A 17,531-nucleotide genomic window follows, 5' to 3' on the forward strand; every position below is an offset into this window, starting at 1 on the left:
TTGGAATTAGGGTTTTTGATATGAGATTAGTGTTGAATACTGGATGATATATTCGTCTCCTCGAATACGTGTATATAGCAAAAAGATTTCCGTAATTTACGGAGGGAATTTAGGAAAAGTGTTAGACAAAATCTATTGGGATAGATACGATAAGATATAATAAGATATGATGTGTCTATACTTTAATAATGGCAGTATGACGTGTCGAGATCATAAAGTGATAAGTATGTAATCTAATAATCTTTTGATTAAAGACTTTCAATTCGTATACTGTGATAACCCAATGACATTTTTCAATTCACAAACCGATGCATAAAGGCATAAGGCATATAGGTACGTGATATAACAGAGAGTTATATACGTTTGAGTGTGAGTAGTAACAATTATAAGAATTTCAAAATCATGGATAATATTTCATGTAATACATATGTAATACACATAACCATGATAGATGACTTATGAATGTCAAGAATTTCTGAAATCATTGTGTCGCATTTAGATGCGGTGGTGTAATTGGATAGTACTCAGGAAAGTGAGCAGAGTTCTTAGATTAGCTCGGCATTCTAAGATAAGTAAAGTTTCTAAAGTATAGTGTAGCATTTAACAGTTAAAGGCAACAATTAAAGGCACTATGGTCAAGGAAAGTTGTAGTCCTACATTAGGAAAGAGACTTTGATTAGAATCTTTAAGTCAAGTTTGGTAAAGCATGATTGTTAAGATTATAAGGCAATTCTAAATGCTTTAAGTCTAAGGCAGGAAAGGTTATAGTTTCCTAGATTGCTAAGGCACCCTAGCTAGCAAGTAAGGCACACATAAAAATGCAATCCTGGTTCTCTATAACAGCCTGGTTATGCTCTGATACCAATCTGTCACACCCCCAGTTAGGGTCTGGGTGAAATGTGACTTAATATCAAATCAACCAACATATTATAATATACGAGAACAATACTAAATGATAAAACAAACTTTATTGAGCACGCAGCGGAAAATGAAACGTAGTTACAATGATAGGAATAACAATAATGGAAATGTTCACATGCAGAAGTAATAAATGCGATATCTCTTGATCCTATGTCCAAGTAGCATCACATAAGCAGTAAGTATAAGAGCTTGAATCAAACAGCACCTGAGACAAAACATGCTAAAGTGTCAACCAAAAGGTTGAGTGAAGTTCATAGGTTTAACAAATAAGTTTGACCGTTTGTTTTAGACCACAAGATTTAATTTGTAAGGTTGATCTCCCGCAGGATCAAAAAGTAGATCTCGCAGATCCAAAAGTTATGCCAGTGCGTGATATTTAGACTAAACGTTCAAGTTTGCCCCATGACAAGTTGTGTCTGTCCTTGTCGGTTTAAATTTCATTATCAAGTAATACAAAGACTGAGTCAAATGTATCGGGGACGTTACTCCCGATAGGCCTACCCCCAATAAATAAGCATGCCGCAGCACTTAAAAATATCACTGTAGGGACTTAGTCGGACATAGCCGGGTATAGCATAGTTTTAGCAGTTGGTACTTGTGTCTAAATTGTAAATAGTAAAAGCAGCATGTGTCTCACCCCAAATAAATTAAATAAGTTTGCTAGCAATAAAGAGTGGGGCTATGAATTCACCTTAGTAAGTAGAGAGAGTTATTCCTCAGAATAGAGAGTTGAACGAGTGAGCAAGAAAGTCAACCTATTGACATTTAAGAGTAGTTAAGTGTTTTGCCCATGTTTAAGTTTAAGTATGTGTTTAAGTATAGTTTGTTTTACTAAGTTTCTATTCCTAGTAAGTTACTATTTTTATAAAGTTTCTATTTTTAGAAAGTTTCTTATTTTACTAAGTTTCTATGACTAGAGAGTTTCTACTTTTATGAGTGTTTCCATTTTAGGATACTTGCCGTATTAGATAAGCTTCCAATCACCCCTTTCCCTTCGAATGGCTAATTTAGATCTAGGGGCTTGAGCCATAGGACCCTTTAAATCGGAAGTCCAAACCCTCTGCCTAGAATCTCGTAGAAACCATTCGTCAAGAAAGTTCGAAGATCTATACATCTCTAATACATATCCCAAAATGTTTGTGTGCTACAATATAAGTAGTAGGTTATAGGTGCTAGTAATAGTAATAGTATATACATGTTAAGTACTAGTATAAGTAGTATTAGGGTTTAAGGTTTTAATATGTATATGTATATATAAAAATATATATATATATTTTTTTACATGTATATATGTATATATAAATCTAGGTGTGTTTATGGATAACAAGTTTATAATATGAATATGAATTAACAAAGATTAAAGTTTATGTAAATAGTTTAGGGTTTATGTTATACCTTTGAAGATTCAAGATAATTAACAAAGAAAAGATGAACACGATGAAGATGGAAGATCAAAGCCTTAAAAATCTTGAAGAACTCCTTGAAGATTCTTGAAGAACACGAAGAACAAGCTTGAAGATCCGAATACCACAAGAGAGGGAGAGGGAGAGATTGTTTTTGAGAGAGGATTTTGGTGTGATTTGTGAATGAGAAACTAGGTGTTTATATAGTGCAAGTATTAGAGTGTTAGTCAACATAAGGATGTTCTAATTAATGATTTTATTTTGTTTTATAATTTTTAGTCAACAATAGGTGGTACTAGTTTATAATTAGTCAACATAAGGATGTACTAGTTTACACTTTATTTTTAGTCAACATAAGGATGTAAGATTTTTTTAGTCTCATTATTATTACTATTATTATTATTATTATTATTTTTACATTTACTACATGATAAGTATTATTTTCTTTTTACTAATTCATGACTTGTATATATTTAGTTCCCAATTGTTTTATTATTTATATAAATGTCACTTTTTATTTATTACTTATAGGTTATTAGTTATAATATTACATAAATGCATAAATTTTAATTAGCAGTGAGTGTCGACTAAAAGTTTATTATTTTCATCTTTTATTAACTTGTCAATTTTTGTACAAAGTTAATTAATATGTTTTCTAACTCTTAACACTTAACAATTGTTGATTAAAGTTTAATCATTAAGTTTTAATTATATTGTTTGGGCTTTTAATATTGAAAAAATATAGAATGGAAAAATGAGGGTCGTTATAGTTATAGTCCCACTTTTAAAATCTAATATTTTTGGGATGAGAATACATGCAGGTTTTATAAATGATTTACAAAATAGACACAAGTACGTGAAACTACATTCTATGGTTGAATTATTGAAATCGAATATGCCCCTTTTTATTAAGTCTGGTAATCTAAGAATTTGGGAACAGACACCCTAATTGACGCGAATCCTAAAGATAGATCTATTGGGCCTAACAAACCCCATCCAAAGTACAGGATGCTTTAGTACTTCGAAATTTATATCATATCCGAAGGGTGTCCCGGAATGATGGGGATATTCTTATATATGCATCTTGTTAATGTCGGTTACCAGGTGTTCACCATATGAATGATTTTTATCTCTATGTATGGGATGCGTATTGAAATATGAAATCTTGTGGTCTATTGTTACGATTTGATATATATATATATAGGTTAAACCTATAACTCACCAACATTTTTGTTGACGTTTAAAGCATGTTTATTCTCAGGTGAATACTAAGAGCTTCCACTGTTGCATACTAAAATAAGGACAAGATTTGGAGTCCATGTTTGTATGATATTGTGTAAAAACTGTATTTAAGAAACATATGTCGATGTAATATATTTCTATTGTAAACCATTATGTAATGGTCGTGTGTAAACAGTATATTTTAGATTATCATTATTTGATAATCTACGTAATGCTTTTGAAACCTTTATTGATAAAATAAAGGTTATGGTTGTTTTAAAAATGAATGCAGTCTTTGAAAAACGTCTCATATAGAGGTCAAAACCTCGCAACGAAATCAATTAATATGGAACGTTTATAATCAATATGAACGGGACATTTCAGTTGGTATCAGAGCGTTAGTCTTAGAGAACCAGAATTTTGCATTAATGTGTCTTATCAAGTTTGTTAGGATGCATTAGTGAGTCTGGACTTCGATCGTGTTTTCTTTAAAAATGATTGCTTAACAAATTTTGTTGGAAACTATATATTTTTAACATGTGAATATTATGTGATATATTAATCACTTAACGTGTTTGATATTATGTGATAGATGTCTACCTCTAGAAAAAGTCCCATTGACTCACCTAATAATAATGAAGAGTCAAATGTAAATTCGAATGATTCGTGGACTGATTCACAAGTTCCCGAAGAGGAACCGGAAGAAGAGTCAGAACCGGAAGAAGAATAGGAACCGGAAGAAGAAATAGAACCAGTGGGGGAAATAATAAAATGGTTAAGTAGAAGAAAATCCTCAACCAACCGACCAAAGTTAATTATGGTCAATGGTGTTTCCGCCAAGGAAGCAAAGTATTGGGAGGATTACCAATTCTCCGATGAATCGGATCCCGACAAGGATTCTGATGATGTTATAGAAATTACCCCAACATAATTTAATAAGGCAAAAGAGAACAATAAGGGAAAGGGCATAAAAATAGTGAAATTTGATTCCAAACCCGATGAACTTTATATGTATCGTCAACACCCGTATTTCTTAAGTTGTGACAATAACCCGGGAACCTCTAAACCACCAGGTTTTTCTAAACCAATGTGGAAAACGACGGCTCGTATTAGGGGAACATCATATATCCCTAGAAACTTGGCAAAACGAACCAAAACCGAAGAAGAAGAAATGAGCGAGTCGGAATAAGATAGTTGTATTCGTGTGGTGTAATATATGTAATATAGTGTGCTTATGCTTTATGATATATGTAAAAATTTCTTGTATTAATAAGTATTTTTTTATGAATCTAACTCTTGTCTATTTTACAGTATAAAAACACAAAATGGATAGACAACCCAATATTTTAAGAGACCTACCCGGAGACATGATTGATGAAATCTTGTCTAGAGTCGGTCAGAATTCCTCGGCACAACTATTTAAGGCGAGCTCAGTTTGTAAGACATTCGAAGAACGTTCCAAGAATGCCTTAGTTTATAAAAGGCTTTTGTTCGAAAGATGGGGGATATCACATTGGGAAATCCATAAGTTACGATGTGTTTACTTTGACGCATATATTGCGGGGAACCCAAATGCTATTTTACGCAACGGGTTAAGAAATTATTTTGACTCAATATATCCGAATATAGGACTTCGTGATTTAGAAAAAGCGGCTAACATGCAACATAAAGAAGCATGTTATGCTTACGGGTTAGTAATGTTCGCTTCTCACTAAAGTGAGAACAAGAATATCGGGCTACAACTATTAAACAAAACGTTCCCACAAGTGACGGAGTCGGTAATTAGGGTAAGAAATAAGGTTTTTAGATTGTTACGGGACTGTTGGACATTACGTAACCCTCGTCCCTTTGACGACGTTACAACATGCTGTCTTATCAACGACCATAACGGTTATGTTCCACAAGACCAAGGATGGGAAGTAGTCCTAGTAAAACCAAAATGCATGACTTGTTTCGGGACGTATGAATTACGTGTCTTTATTGCCTTTGCTGAACGACTTGTGTACTAGCTAGAATTATCTTCGCAACTATCTTGTATCAAAGTTATTGTGTGCTATATTTCATGATATATGTAAAATAAGCGGTATTGTAAGTTTGTAAAATATTGTGTAAAAGTTTGAACGCGAAATATTATTATAATCGGTTTTTCATATAGAATTGTAGTAGTTGAATTGTATATTAGCTACTAAGTATGAACTTAACGGGTAGGTACTACCCGAATTTAAACTTATAAAACGCTAATATGAAGAAAAAGCTTTTATAAATGAGTTCATATTATGCTACGAGATACTATTGACTACTCTTAATATTCTGTATGATTAACTTGTTTCATTTGACTATTTGAAGGAAATGGCACCGACTACTCGACAAACCATGAATATGAGCGAAGAGGAATTTCGTACCTTTCTTGCTACAAACATAGCCGCAGTACAGGCTGCGCTACATACCAACAATAACTCCGAATCTAGCAATGCAGCTAACGGCGCAAGAAATCGTGTAGGATGCACCTACAAAGAATTCACTACCTGCAAACCTTTGGAATTTGATGGAACCGAAGGACCGATCGGATTGAAACGGTGGACCGAGAAGGTCGAATCGGTGTTTGCCATAAGTAAGTGTACTGAAGAGGACAAAGTGAAGTACGCTACGCATACCTTCACAGGTACTGCGTTAACATGGTGGAATACCTATCTAGAGCAAGTGGGAAAAGATGATGCTTACGCACTACCGTGGTCAGCATTCAAGCACTTGATGAATGAGAAGTACCGTCCCAGAACCGAGGTCAATAAGCTCAAGACAAAACTTAGAGGGTTACGAACCCAAGGATTTGATATTACCACGTACGAAAGACGATTCACAGAATTGTGCCTATTGTGTCCGAGAGCGTTCGAAGATGAGGAAGAGAAGATCGACGCGTTTGTGAAAGGATTACCGGAAAGAATCCAAGAAGATATAAGTTCACACGAGCCCGCCTCCATACAACAGGCATGTAGAATGGTTCACAAACTAGTGAACCAGATTGAGGAAAGAATTAAAGAACAGGCGGCTGAAGAGGCCAATGTGAAGCAAGTCAAAAGAAAGTGGGAGGAAAAAGGTGATAAGAATCACCAATACAACAACAACAGCAATTACAACAATAATCGCAACAACTATCCCAACAATCGCAACATCAATCGCAACTACAACAAATGGCCCAACAACAACAACAACAACAACAACTACAACAATCATCCCAACAACAATAACAACCGCAACAACAACAACAATCAGAAGTAGCTATGCCAAAGGTGTGAAAAGTATCACTCGGGGTTCTGCACCAAATTTTGCAACAAGTGTAAAAGAAATGGTCATAGCGCAGCGAAGTGTGAGGTCTACCGACCAGGGGTTAACAGAACGAAAGTAACAAATGGTGTCGGAACGAGTAATGGCAGAGCAAGTAGTGTCGGAGCAAGTTATGCTAATGTAGTTTGTTATAAATGTGGAAAACCGGGCCACATTATTAGAAATTGCCCGAACCAGGAGAACACGAATGGACAAGGCCACAGAAGAGTTTTCAATATTAATGCGGCAGAGGCACAGGAAGACCCGGAGCTTGTTACGGGTACGTTTCTTATTGACAATAAATCTTCTTACGTTTTATTTGATTCGGGTGCGGATAGAAGCTATAGGAGTAGAGATTTTTGTGTTAAATTAAGTTGTCCATTGACGCCGTTGGATAGTAAATTTTTACTCGAATTAGCAAACGGTAAATTAATTTCAGCAGATTATATATGCCGGAATCGAGAAATTAAACTAGCAAAATATTTAAGATTGATTTGATACCAGTAGAGTTAGGGAGTTTTGATGTAATAGTTGGCATGGACTGGCTGAAGAAGGTGAAAGCAGAGATCGTATGTTATAAAAATGCAATTCTCATTGTACGAGAAGAAGGAGAACCCTTAATGGTGTACGAAGAAAAGGGCAACACGAAGCTACATCTTATTAGTAATTTGAAGGCACAAAAACTGATAAGAAAAGGTTGCTATGCTATTCTAGCACACGTCGAGAAAGTACAAACTGAAGAAAAGAGCATCAATGATGTTCCCGTCGCAAAAGAATTTCCCGATGTATTTCCAAAAGAATTACCGGGACTACCTCTACATCGATCTGTTGAATTTCAAATAGATCTTGTACCAGGAGCTGCACCAATAGCTCGTGCTCCTTATAGACTCGCACCCCGTGAGATGAAAGAACTGCAAAGCCAACTGCAAGAACTATTAGAACGTGGTTTCATTCGACCAAGCACATCACCATGGGGAGCCCCTGTTTTGTTTGCCAAGAAGAAGGATGGTACATTTAGGTTGTGTATTGACTACAGAGAGTTGAACAAACTTACCATCAAAAACCGTTATCCACTGCCGAGAATTGACGACTTATTTGATCAACTACAAGGCTCGTCGGTTTATTCAAAGATTGATTTACGTTCTGGATATCATCAAATGCGAGTAAAGGAGGATGATATTCCAAAAACTGGTTTTAGGACGCGTTATGATCATTACGAGTTTATGGTTATGCCGTTTGAATTGACTAACGCACCAGCTGTGTTCATGGACCTTATGAACTGAGTGTGTGGGCCATATCTTGACAAGTTTGTCATTGTTTTCATCAATGACATACTTATTTACTCAAAGAATAATCAAGAGCACGAAGAACATTTGAGAAAAGTGCTAGAAGTATTGAGGAAAGAAAAATTGTACGCTAAGTTTTCAAAGTGTGCATTTTGGTTAGAAGAAGTTCAATTCCTCGATCACATAGTGAACAAAGAAGGTATCCAGGTGGACCCGGCAAAGATCGAAACCGTTGAAAAGTGGGAAACCCCAAAAACTCTGAAGCATATACGTCAATTTTTAGGATCGGCTGGTTACTACAGAAGATTCATCCAAGATTTCTCCAAAATAGCAAAACCCTTGACTGCATTAATGCATAAAGGGAAGAAATTTGAATGGAAGGATGAACAAGAGAAGGCGTTTCAATTATTGAAGAAAAAGCTAACTACGGCACCTATATTGTCATTGCCTGAAGGGAATGATGATTTTGTGATTTATTGTGACGCATCAAAGCAAGGTCTCGGTTGTGTATTAATGCAACGAACGAAGGTGATTGCTTATGCGTCTAGACAATTAAAGATTCACGAACAAAATTATACGATGCATGATTTGGAATTAGGTACGGTTGTTTTTGCATTAAAGACTTGGAGGCACTACTTATATGGGGTCAAAAGTATTATATATACCGACCACAAAAGTCTTCAACACATATTTAATCAGAAACAACTGAATATGAGGCAGTGTAGGTGGATTGAATTGTTGAATGATTACGACTTTGAGATTCGTTACCACCCGGGGAAGGCAAATGTGGTAGCCGACACCTTGAGCAGAAAGGACAGAGAACCCATTCGAGTAAAATCTATGAATATAATGATTCACACTAACCTTACTACTCAAATAAAGGAGGCGCAACAAGGAGTTTTAAAAGAGGGAAATTTAAAGGATGAAATACCCAAAGGATCGGAGAAGCATCTTAATATTCGGGAAGACGGAACCCGGTATAGGGCTGAAAGAATTTGGGTACCAAAATTTGGAGATATGAGAGAAATGGTACTTAGAGAAGCTTATAAAACCAGATACTCAATACATCCTGGAACGGGGAAGATGTACAAGGATCTTAAGAAACATTTTTGGTGGCCAGGTATGAAAGCCGATATTGCTAAATATGTAGGAGAATGTTTGACGTGTTCTAAGGTCAAAGCTGAACATCAGAAACCATCAGGTCTACTACAACAACCTGAAATCCCGGAATGGAAATGGGAAAACATTACCATGGATTTCATCACTAAATTGCTAAAGACTGCAAGTGGTTTTGATACTATTTGGGTAATAGTTGATCGTCTCACCAAATCAGCACACTTCCTGCCAATAAGAGAAGATGACAAGATGGAGAAGTTAGCACGACTGTATTTGAAGGAAGTCGTCTCTAGACATGGAATACCAATCTCTATTATCTCTGATAGGGATGGCAGATTTATTTCAAGATTCTGGCAGACATTACAGCAAGCATTAGGAACTCGTCTAGACATGAGTACTGCCTATCATCCACAAACTGATGGGCAGAGCGAAAGGATGATACAAACGCTTGAAGACATGCTACGAGTATGTGTTATTGATTTCGGAAACAGTTGGGATCGACATCTACCGTTAGCAGAATTTTCCTACAACAACAGCTATCATTCAAGCATTGAGATGGCGCCGTTTAAAGCACTTTATGGTAGAAAGTGCAGGTCTCCGATTTGTTGGAGTGAAGTGGGGGATAGACAGATTACGGGTTCAGAGATAATACAAGAAACTACCGAGAAGATCATCCAAATTCAACAACGGTTGAAAATCGCCCAAAGTCGACAAAAGAGCTACGCCGACATTAAAAGAAAAGATATAGAATTTGAAATTGGAGAGATGGTCATGCTTAAGTTTGCACCTTGGAAAGGTTTTGTTCGATTTGGTAAACTAGGGAAATTAAATCCAAGGTATATTGGACCATTCAAGATCATTGATCGTGTCGGACCAGCTTACCGACTTGAGTTACCTCAACAACTCGCGGCTGTACATAACACTTTCCACGTCTCGAATTTGAAGAAATGTTTTGCTAAAGAAGATCTCACTATTCCGTTAGATGAAATCCAAATCAACGAAAAACTTCAATTCATCGAAGAACCTGTCGAAATAATGGATCGTGAGGTTAAAAGACTTAAGCAAAACAAGATACCAATTGTTAAGGTTCGATGGAATGCTCGTAGAGGACCCGAGTTCACCTGGGAACGAGAAGATCAGATGAAGAAGAAATACCCGCATTTATTTCCAGAAGATACGTCAACACCTCCAACTGCTTAAAATTTCAGGACGAAATTTATTTAACGGGTAGGTACCGTAGTGACCCGAACTTTTCCATGTTTATATATATATTAAATGAAATTGTTATTTACATGATTAAGTGTTTCCAACATGTTAAGCAATCAAACTTATTAAGACTTGATTAATTGAAATAGGTTTCATATAGACAATTGACCACCCAAGTTGACCGGCGATTCACGAACGTTAAAACTTGTAAAAACTATATGATGACATATATATATGGATATATATATATATATATATATATATATATATATATATATATATATATATATATATATATATATATATATATATATATATATATATATAGTTAACATGATATTATGATAAGTAAACATATCATTAAGTATATTAACAATGAACTACATATGTAAAAACAAGACTACTAACTTAATGATTTTGAAACGAGACATATATGTAACGATTATCGTTGTAACGACATTTAGTGTATATATATCATATTAAGATATATTAATATATCATGATATCATGATAATGTAATAATTTAACATCTCATTTTATTTAATAAACAATGGGTTAACAACATTTAACAAGATCGTTAACCTAAAGGTTTCAAAACAACACTTACATGTAACGACTAACGATGACTTAACGACTCAGTTAAAATGTATATACATGTAGTGTTTTAATATGTATTCATACACTTTTGAAAGACTTTAAGACACTTATCAAAATACTTCTACTTAACAAAAATGCTTACAATTACATCCTCGTTCAGTTTCATCAACAATTCTACTCGTATGCACCTGTATTCGTACTCGTACAATACACAGCTTTTATATGTATGTACTATTGGTATATACACTTCAATGATCAGCTCTTAGCAGCCCATGTGAGTCACCTAACACATGTATAAACCATCATTTGGCAACTAGCATGAAATATCTCATAAAATTACAAAAATATGAGTAATCATTCATGACTTATTTACATGAAAACAAAATTACATATCCTTTATATCTAATCCATACACCAACGACCAAAAACACCTACAAACACTTTAATTCTTCAATTTTCTTCATCTAATTGATCTCTCTCAAGTTCTATCTTCAAGTTCTAAGTGTTCTTCATAAATTCTACAAGTTCTAGTTTCATAAAATCAAGAATACTTCCAAGTTAGCTAGCTTACTTCCAATCTTGTAGAGTGATCATCCAACCTCAAGAAATCTTTATTATTTACAGTAAGATATCTTTCTAATACAAGGTAATACTCATATTCAAACTTTGATTCAATTTCTATAACTATAACAATCTTATTTCGAGTGGAAATCTTACTTGAACTTGTTTTCGTGTCATGATTCTGCTTCAAGAACTTTCAAGCCATCCAAGGATCCTTTGAAGCTAGATCCATTTTTCTCATTTCCAGTAGCTTTATCCAGAAAACTTGAGGTAGTAATGATGTTCATAACATCATTCGATTCATACATATAAAGCTATCTTATTCGAAGGTTTAAACTTGTAATCACTAGAACATAGTTTAGTTAATTCTAAACTTGTTCGCAAACAAAAGTTAATCCTTCTAACTTGACTTTTAAAATCAACTAAACACATGTTCTATATCTATATGATATGCTAACTTAATGATTTAAAACCTGGAAACACGAATAACACTGTAAAACCGGACATACGCCGTCGTAGTAACACCGCGGGCTGTTTTGGGTTAGTTAATTAAAAACTATGATAAACTTTGATTTAAAAGTTGTTCTTCTGGGAAAATGATTTTTGGTATGAACATGAAACTATATCCAAAAATCATGATTAAACTCAAAGTGGAAGTATGTTTTCTAAAATGGTCATCTAGACGTCGTTCTTTCGACTGAAATGACTACCTTTACAAAAATGACTTGTAACTTATATTTCTGACTATAAACCTATACTTTTTTTGTTTAGATTCATAAAATAGAGTTCAATATGAAACCATAGCAATTTGATTCACTCAAAACGGATTTAAAATGAAGAAGTTATGGGTAATACAAGATTGAATAATTTTTGTTGTTGTAGTAACGTGAAAATTGGTAACAAATCTATATTAATCATATCCTAGCTAACTTATATTGTATTATACATGTATTCTAATATATTATGTAATCTTGGGATACCATAGACACGTATGCAAATGTTTTGACATATCATATCGACCCATGTGTATATATTATTTGGAACAACCATAGACACTCTATATGCAGTAATGTGGGAGTTAGCTATACAGGGTTGAGGTTGATTCCAAAAATATATATACTTTGAGTTGTGATCTAGTCTGAGACGTGTATACACTGGGTCGTGGATTGATTCAAGATAATATATATCAATTTTTTTCTGTACATCTAACGTTGGACAACTAGTTGTAGGTTACTAACGAGGACAGCTGACTTAATAAACTTAAAACATCAAAATGTATTAAAAGTGTTGTAATTATATTTTGAATATACTTTGATATATATGTACATATTTGTTATAGGTTCGTGAATCGACCAGTGGCCAAGTCTTACTTCCCGACGAAGTAAAAATCTGTGAAAGTGAGTTATAGTCCCACTTTTAAAATCTAATATTTTTGAGATGAGAATACATGCAGGTTTTATAAATGATTTACAAAATAGACACAAGTACGTGAAACTACATTCTATGGTTGAATTATTGAAATCGAATATGCCCCTTTTTATTAATTCCGGTAATCTAAGAATTAGAGAACAGACACCCTAATTGACGCGAATCCTAAAGATAGATCTATTGGGCCTAACAAACCCCATCCAAAGTACAGGATGCTTTAGTACTTCGAAATTTATATCATATCCGAAGGGTGTCCCGGAATGATGGGGATATTCTTATATATGCATCTTGTTAATGTCGGTTACCAGGTGTTCACCATATGAATGATTTTTATCTCTATGTATGGGATGCGTATTGAAATATGAAATCTTGTGGTCTATTGTTACGATTTGATATATATATATAGGTTAAACCTATAACTCACCAACATTTTTGTTGACGTTTAAAGCATGTTTATTCTCAGGTGAATACTAAGAGCTTCCGCTGTTTCATACTAAAATAAAGACAAGATTTGGAGTCCATGTTTGTATGATATTGTGTAAAAACTGCATTTAAGAAACATATGTCGATGTAATATATTTCTATTGTAAACCATTATGTAATGGTCGTGTGTAAACAGTATATTTTAGATTATCATTATTTGATAATCTACATAATGCTTTTGAAACCTTTATTGATAAAATAAAGGTTATGGTTATTTTAAAAATGAATGCAGTATTTGAAAAACGTCTCATATAGAGGTCAAAATCTCGCAACGAAATCAATTAATATGGAACGTTTATAATCAATATGAACGGGACATTTCAAACACCTGGCCCGAAACCCTACTCCATGCGACCGCATGGATTTATAAAGCAAAGACCATGCGATCTCATGGCCTGATCTGACACGCCACAGTTTGACCTATTTCAGCATTAATTACGGAATATTAATTATTATTATTATTATAAACCCTAATTAGGGTTATTTATTTAATTAATTAATTTAGTTTTTAGTTTTAATTTGTAATTTAAGTTTTAATTAGTTTTATTAAATATAAAATTGATACTTTTATATAATAAATAATATAAAAATAATATAAAAATAATATTTTTATAAAAATTGTACTTTTTACAACTTTAAGTTTTTTTTTATATTTATGTCTTTTTATTTGTTTTAGCGTAATATTTGTATTTTTCGTTCGTATTTAGTTTTAAGTCATAGTTTTTGCCATATTTATTTTTATTTCTAGATTTTTAAGCTTTGCCGTAAAATCCCTTAAGTGCTTTTTCTTTAAGATTAAGATTTAGGTGCTTTAGAATTTTGCGACGCCGTTTTTAAATTTTAGTACTTTTTAAGTTATTACCGTTTTAGATATAGTATTCCTTTTAAGCTTTAATACCTTTAGACGCAACTTTTAATTCTTAGTTTTTAGACTTTTAAGTTTCAACGCGCTACGTTCTTTTTATTATTTTTTGACCTTTTATTTTTCGACGTTTTTCGACGCACTTTTTCTTTTTCATCGACGCTCTAGTTTTTAGGACTTAGAATATTTTCTATTTCTTCTCTAAAATTTCTTTAAACTTCAACGAAAAATTATTTTAAGCGGTTAAATTGATAGACATCCAAAATTTTCTGGTTCGTAGTAATAGTTGGATTTGTTAGTGGCGAGTTGTAGGCTTCCGATTTAAAGGGTCCTGGCTACCTGCTGCATATATTGGCTATTCGAAACGTGTTCAAAATCAGAAAAGTCTATTAATTTGATAACTAATATAATTTTTATCTTTTATAACTAATAGGATATTCAGTGAATGCACCGAGCAAAACGTTCAACACCTTTCGTACGTTCACCACCTGTAACTCGATCAAGACATCTAGCCAATATTGTCGCCGTTGATTTTTCTTTAGAATCGTCATCTAGTCGACCAAGTACTCCAATTCAAATTTCCGATAATCCATTTTTTGAACTCGACCTCACAATTGAGAATCCGGAGGATATTCAGGGTCAATTCAGAGATCCAGAACCATTAATCTTTCCTCCGGAACCACCAATCATTCAAACAGAGATTGTCGAGGAACAACCCATTAAATCAGAATCCTCTAGTGATTCAGATTCAACAAATTTAATCATGGAAAATCTGGAACTTCTAAGTATGGAAGACCGAATGCGAGCTAAAGGCACTGGCCAAGGTCACGCAATTACTCAACCTGACATTAATGCGCCAGATTATGAAATCAAAGGACAAATCTTACACATGGTAACTAATCAATGCCAATTTAGTGGTGCGCCGAAGGAAGATCCAAATGAACATCTTCGTACCTTTAATAGGATTTGTACTTTATTCAAAATAGGAGAAGTAGAGGATTAACAGATATATCTCATGTTATTTCCCTGGACTTTAAAGGGAGAAGCCAAAGATTAGTTAGAATCGTTACCTGAAGGGGCGATTGATACATGGGATGTTTTAGTTGAAAAATTTCTTAAACAATTCTTTCCTGCATCTAAAGCCGTAAGACTTCAAGGAGAAATTGTTACGTTCACGCAAAAGCCAAATGAAACTCTATATGAGGCATGGACAAGATTTGAAAAATTATTGAGAGGATGTCCGCAACATGGTTTAGACACTTATCAAATAGTACAAATATTCTACCAAGGATGTGACATCACTACACGAAAAGACATCGTTATAGCAGCTGGTGGTTCCATTATGAAGAAAACCGCAACTAACACTTACAAAATTATTGATAACTCTGCTTCCCACTCACATGAGTGGCACCAAGAAAAAGATATCGTTAGATCATCTAAAGCGGCTAGAGCTGATTTTAGCCATGACTTGGATTCCATTTCAGCAAAGATAGATGCTGTCAAGAGACGAATGGAAAAGATAAACTCAATACGAATTAGTTGTGAGCAGTGTGGAGGACCACATTTAACAAAAGATTGTCTCAGTATTGAACAAACAATGGAACAAAGAGAGAATGTTTCATACATGATCCAAAGGCCTGGAAATAATTATCAGAATAATTATCAACCGCCAAGACCAATCTACAATCAAAATTAGAATTATAACCGAAATGTTCCATACAACAACCAACAAGGTCCTAGCAATCAACAAGTATCTAATAATACTTACAATCAACAAAGACCTATTTTTCAAAATAAACCACCACAAACTGATGATAAAAAGCCAAATTTAGAAGATATGATGTCAAAGCTAGTTGAATCTCAAACGCAGTTTTTCACATCTCAGAAACAAACCAATGGACAAAATGATCAAGCATTTAGAAATCAACAAGCTTCTATTCAAAATCTGAAACAAGAAGTGAGCAACCTAGCAAGGTTAATAGGTGAAAGAAAATCGGGAAGACTACCTAGTGATACAAATGCTAACCCCCGGAATGAAACAGTTAAAGCCATCACCACAAGAAGTGGTATTACACTTAAACCACCTAAAATACCTGTAATTTTTGATGACTCTATTCCTACTCCACAAGAACCACAACCTGAGCAAGATAAGGAAACAGAACCGGTAGTTGAAAAGGTTAATAAAGATAACACAGTTAAGACTAAACCTTATGTTAAACCATACCAATCACCACTTCCTTACCCAAGTAAAATGAGAAAAGAAAGGCCTGAAGCCGAGCAATCCAAATTCTTGGATATGTTTAAACAAATAAATGTTAATCTTCCTTTCATTGATGTGATTTCAGGAATGCCTAGATATGCTAAATTTCTGAAAGATCTAATCACAAATAGAAAGAAAATGGAAGAACTCTCGGTTGTTACTATGAATGCTAATTGTTCTGCAGTGCTATTGAATAAGATACCAGAAAAATTATCAGATCCAGCAAGTTTCACAATTCCATGTTTTCTGGGTAGTCTTAGTTCAATAGAAGTATTGGCAGACTTAGGTGCTAGTATAAATCTAATGCCGTATTCACTATACGCTAAACTAGACCTTGGAGAATTGAAACCAACACGAATAAGCATACAACTAGCCGATCGATCAGTAAAATATCCTAGAGGGATAATGGAGAACATGCTAGTTAAAGTTGGTACTTTAGTATTTCCAGTATATTTTGTTATTCTGGACATGGAAGAAGATTCTCGAGTTCCTCTCATATTAGGAAGACCATTCTTAAACACGGCTAAAGCAATAATAGACGTGTTTGGTAAGAAACTGACCCTAAGTATAGAGGACGAGAGTGTTACCTTTTCTGTTGATAGAGCCATGCAACAACTGCAATATGCAGATGATACATGTTATTATATTCAAACTATAGATTCACATGCAGAATTGTTAGAAGAATTTCCAAAATTACAAGGAACCGGAGAATGTTCGTTAGGAGAAGGAACTGAACCAATTAATGAAACTGAAATGTTAGCTACACTTATGGCTAATGGATATGAACCAACAACAGAAGAAATTCAAATGCTAAAAGTGGAAGACAGATATCGATACAAATCATCGATAGAAGAACCACCGACATT

General features: G+C 34.1%; 1 non-coding gene across 1 annotated transcript; it reads right to left on the reverse strand.

Moving 5' to 3' along the window:
• Window positions 1–15,552: 15,552 nt before the first annotated feature.
• On the reverse strand, window positions 15,553–15,659 carry LOC139873769 (small nucleolar RNA R71). The gene has a single exon (XR_011767491.1). It is a non-coding gene; the product is annotated as a small nucleolar RNA R71 (small nucleolar RNA).
• Between the last annotated feature and the right edge of the window lie 1,872 nt (window positions 15,660–17,531).

This window comes from Rutidosis leptorrhynchoides, chromosome 10 (assembly GCF_046630445.1).
Source record: "Rutidosis leptorrhynchoides isolate AG116_Rl617_1_P2 chromosome 10, CSIRO_AGI_Rlap_v1, whole genome shotgun sequence".
Lineage (NCBI taxonomy): Eukaryota > Viridiplantae > Streptophyta > Magnoliopsida > Asterales > Asteraceae > Rutidosis > Rutidosis leptorrhynchoides.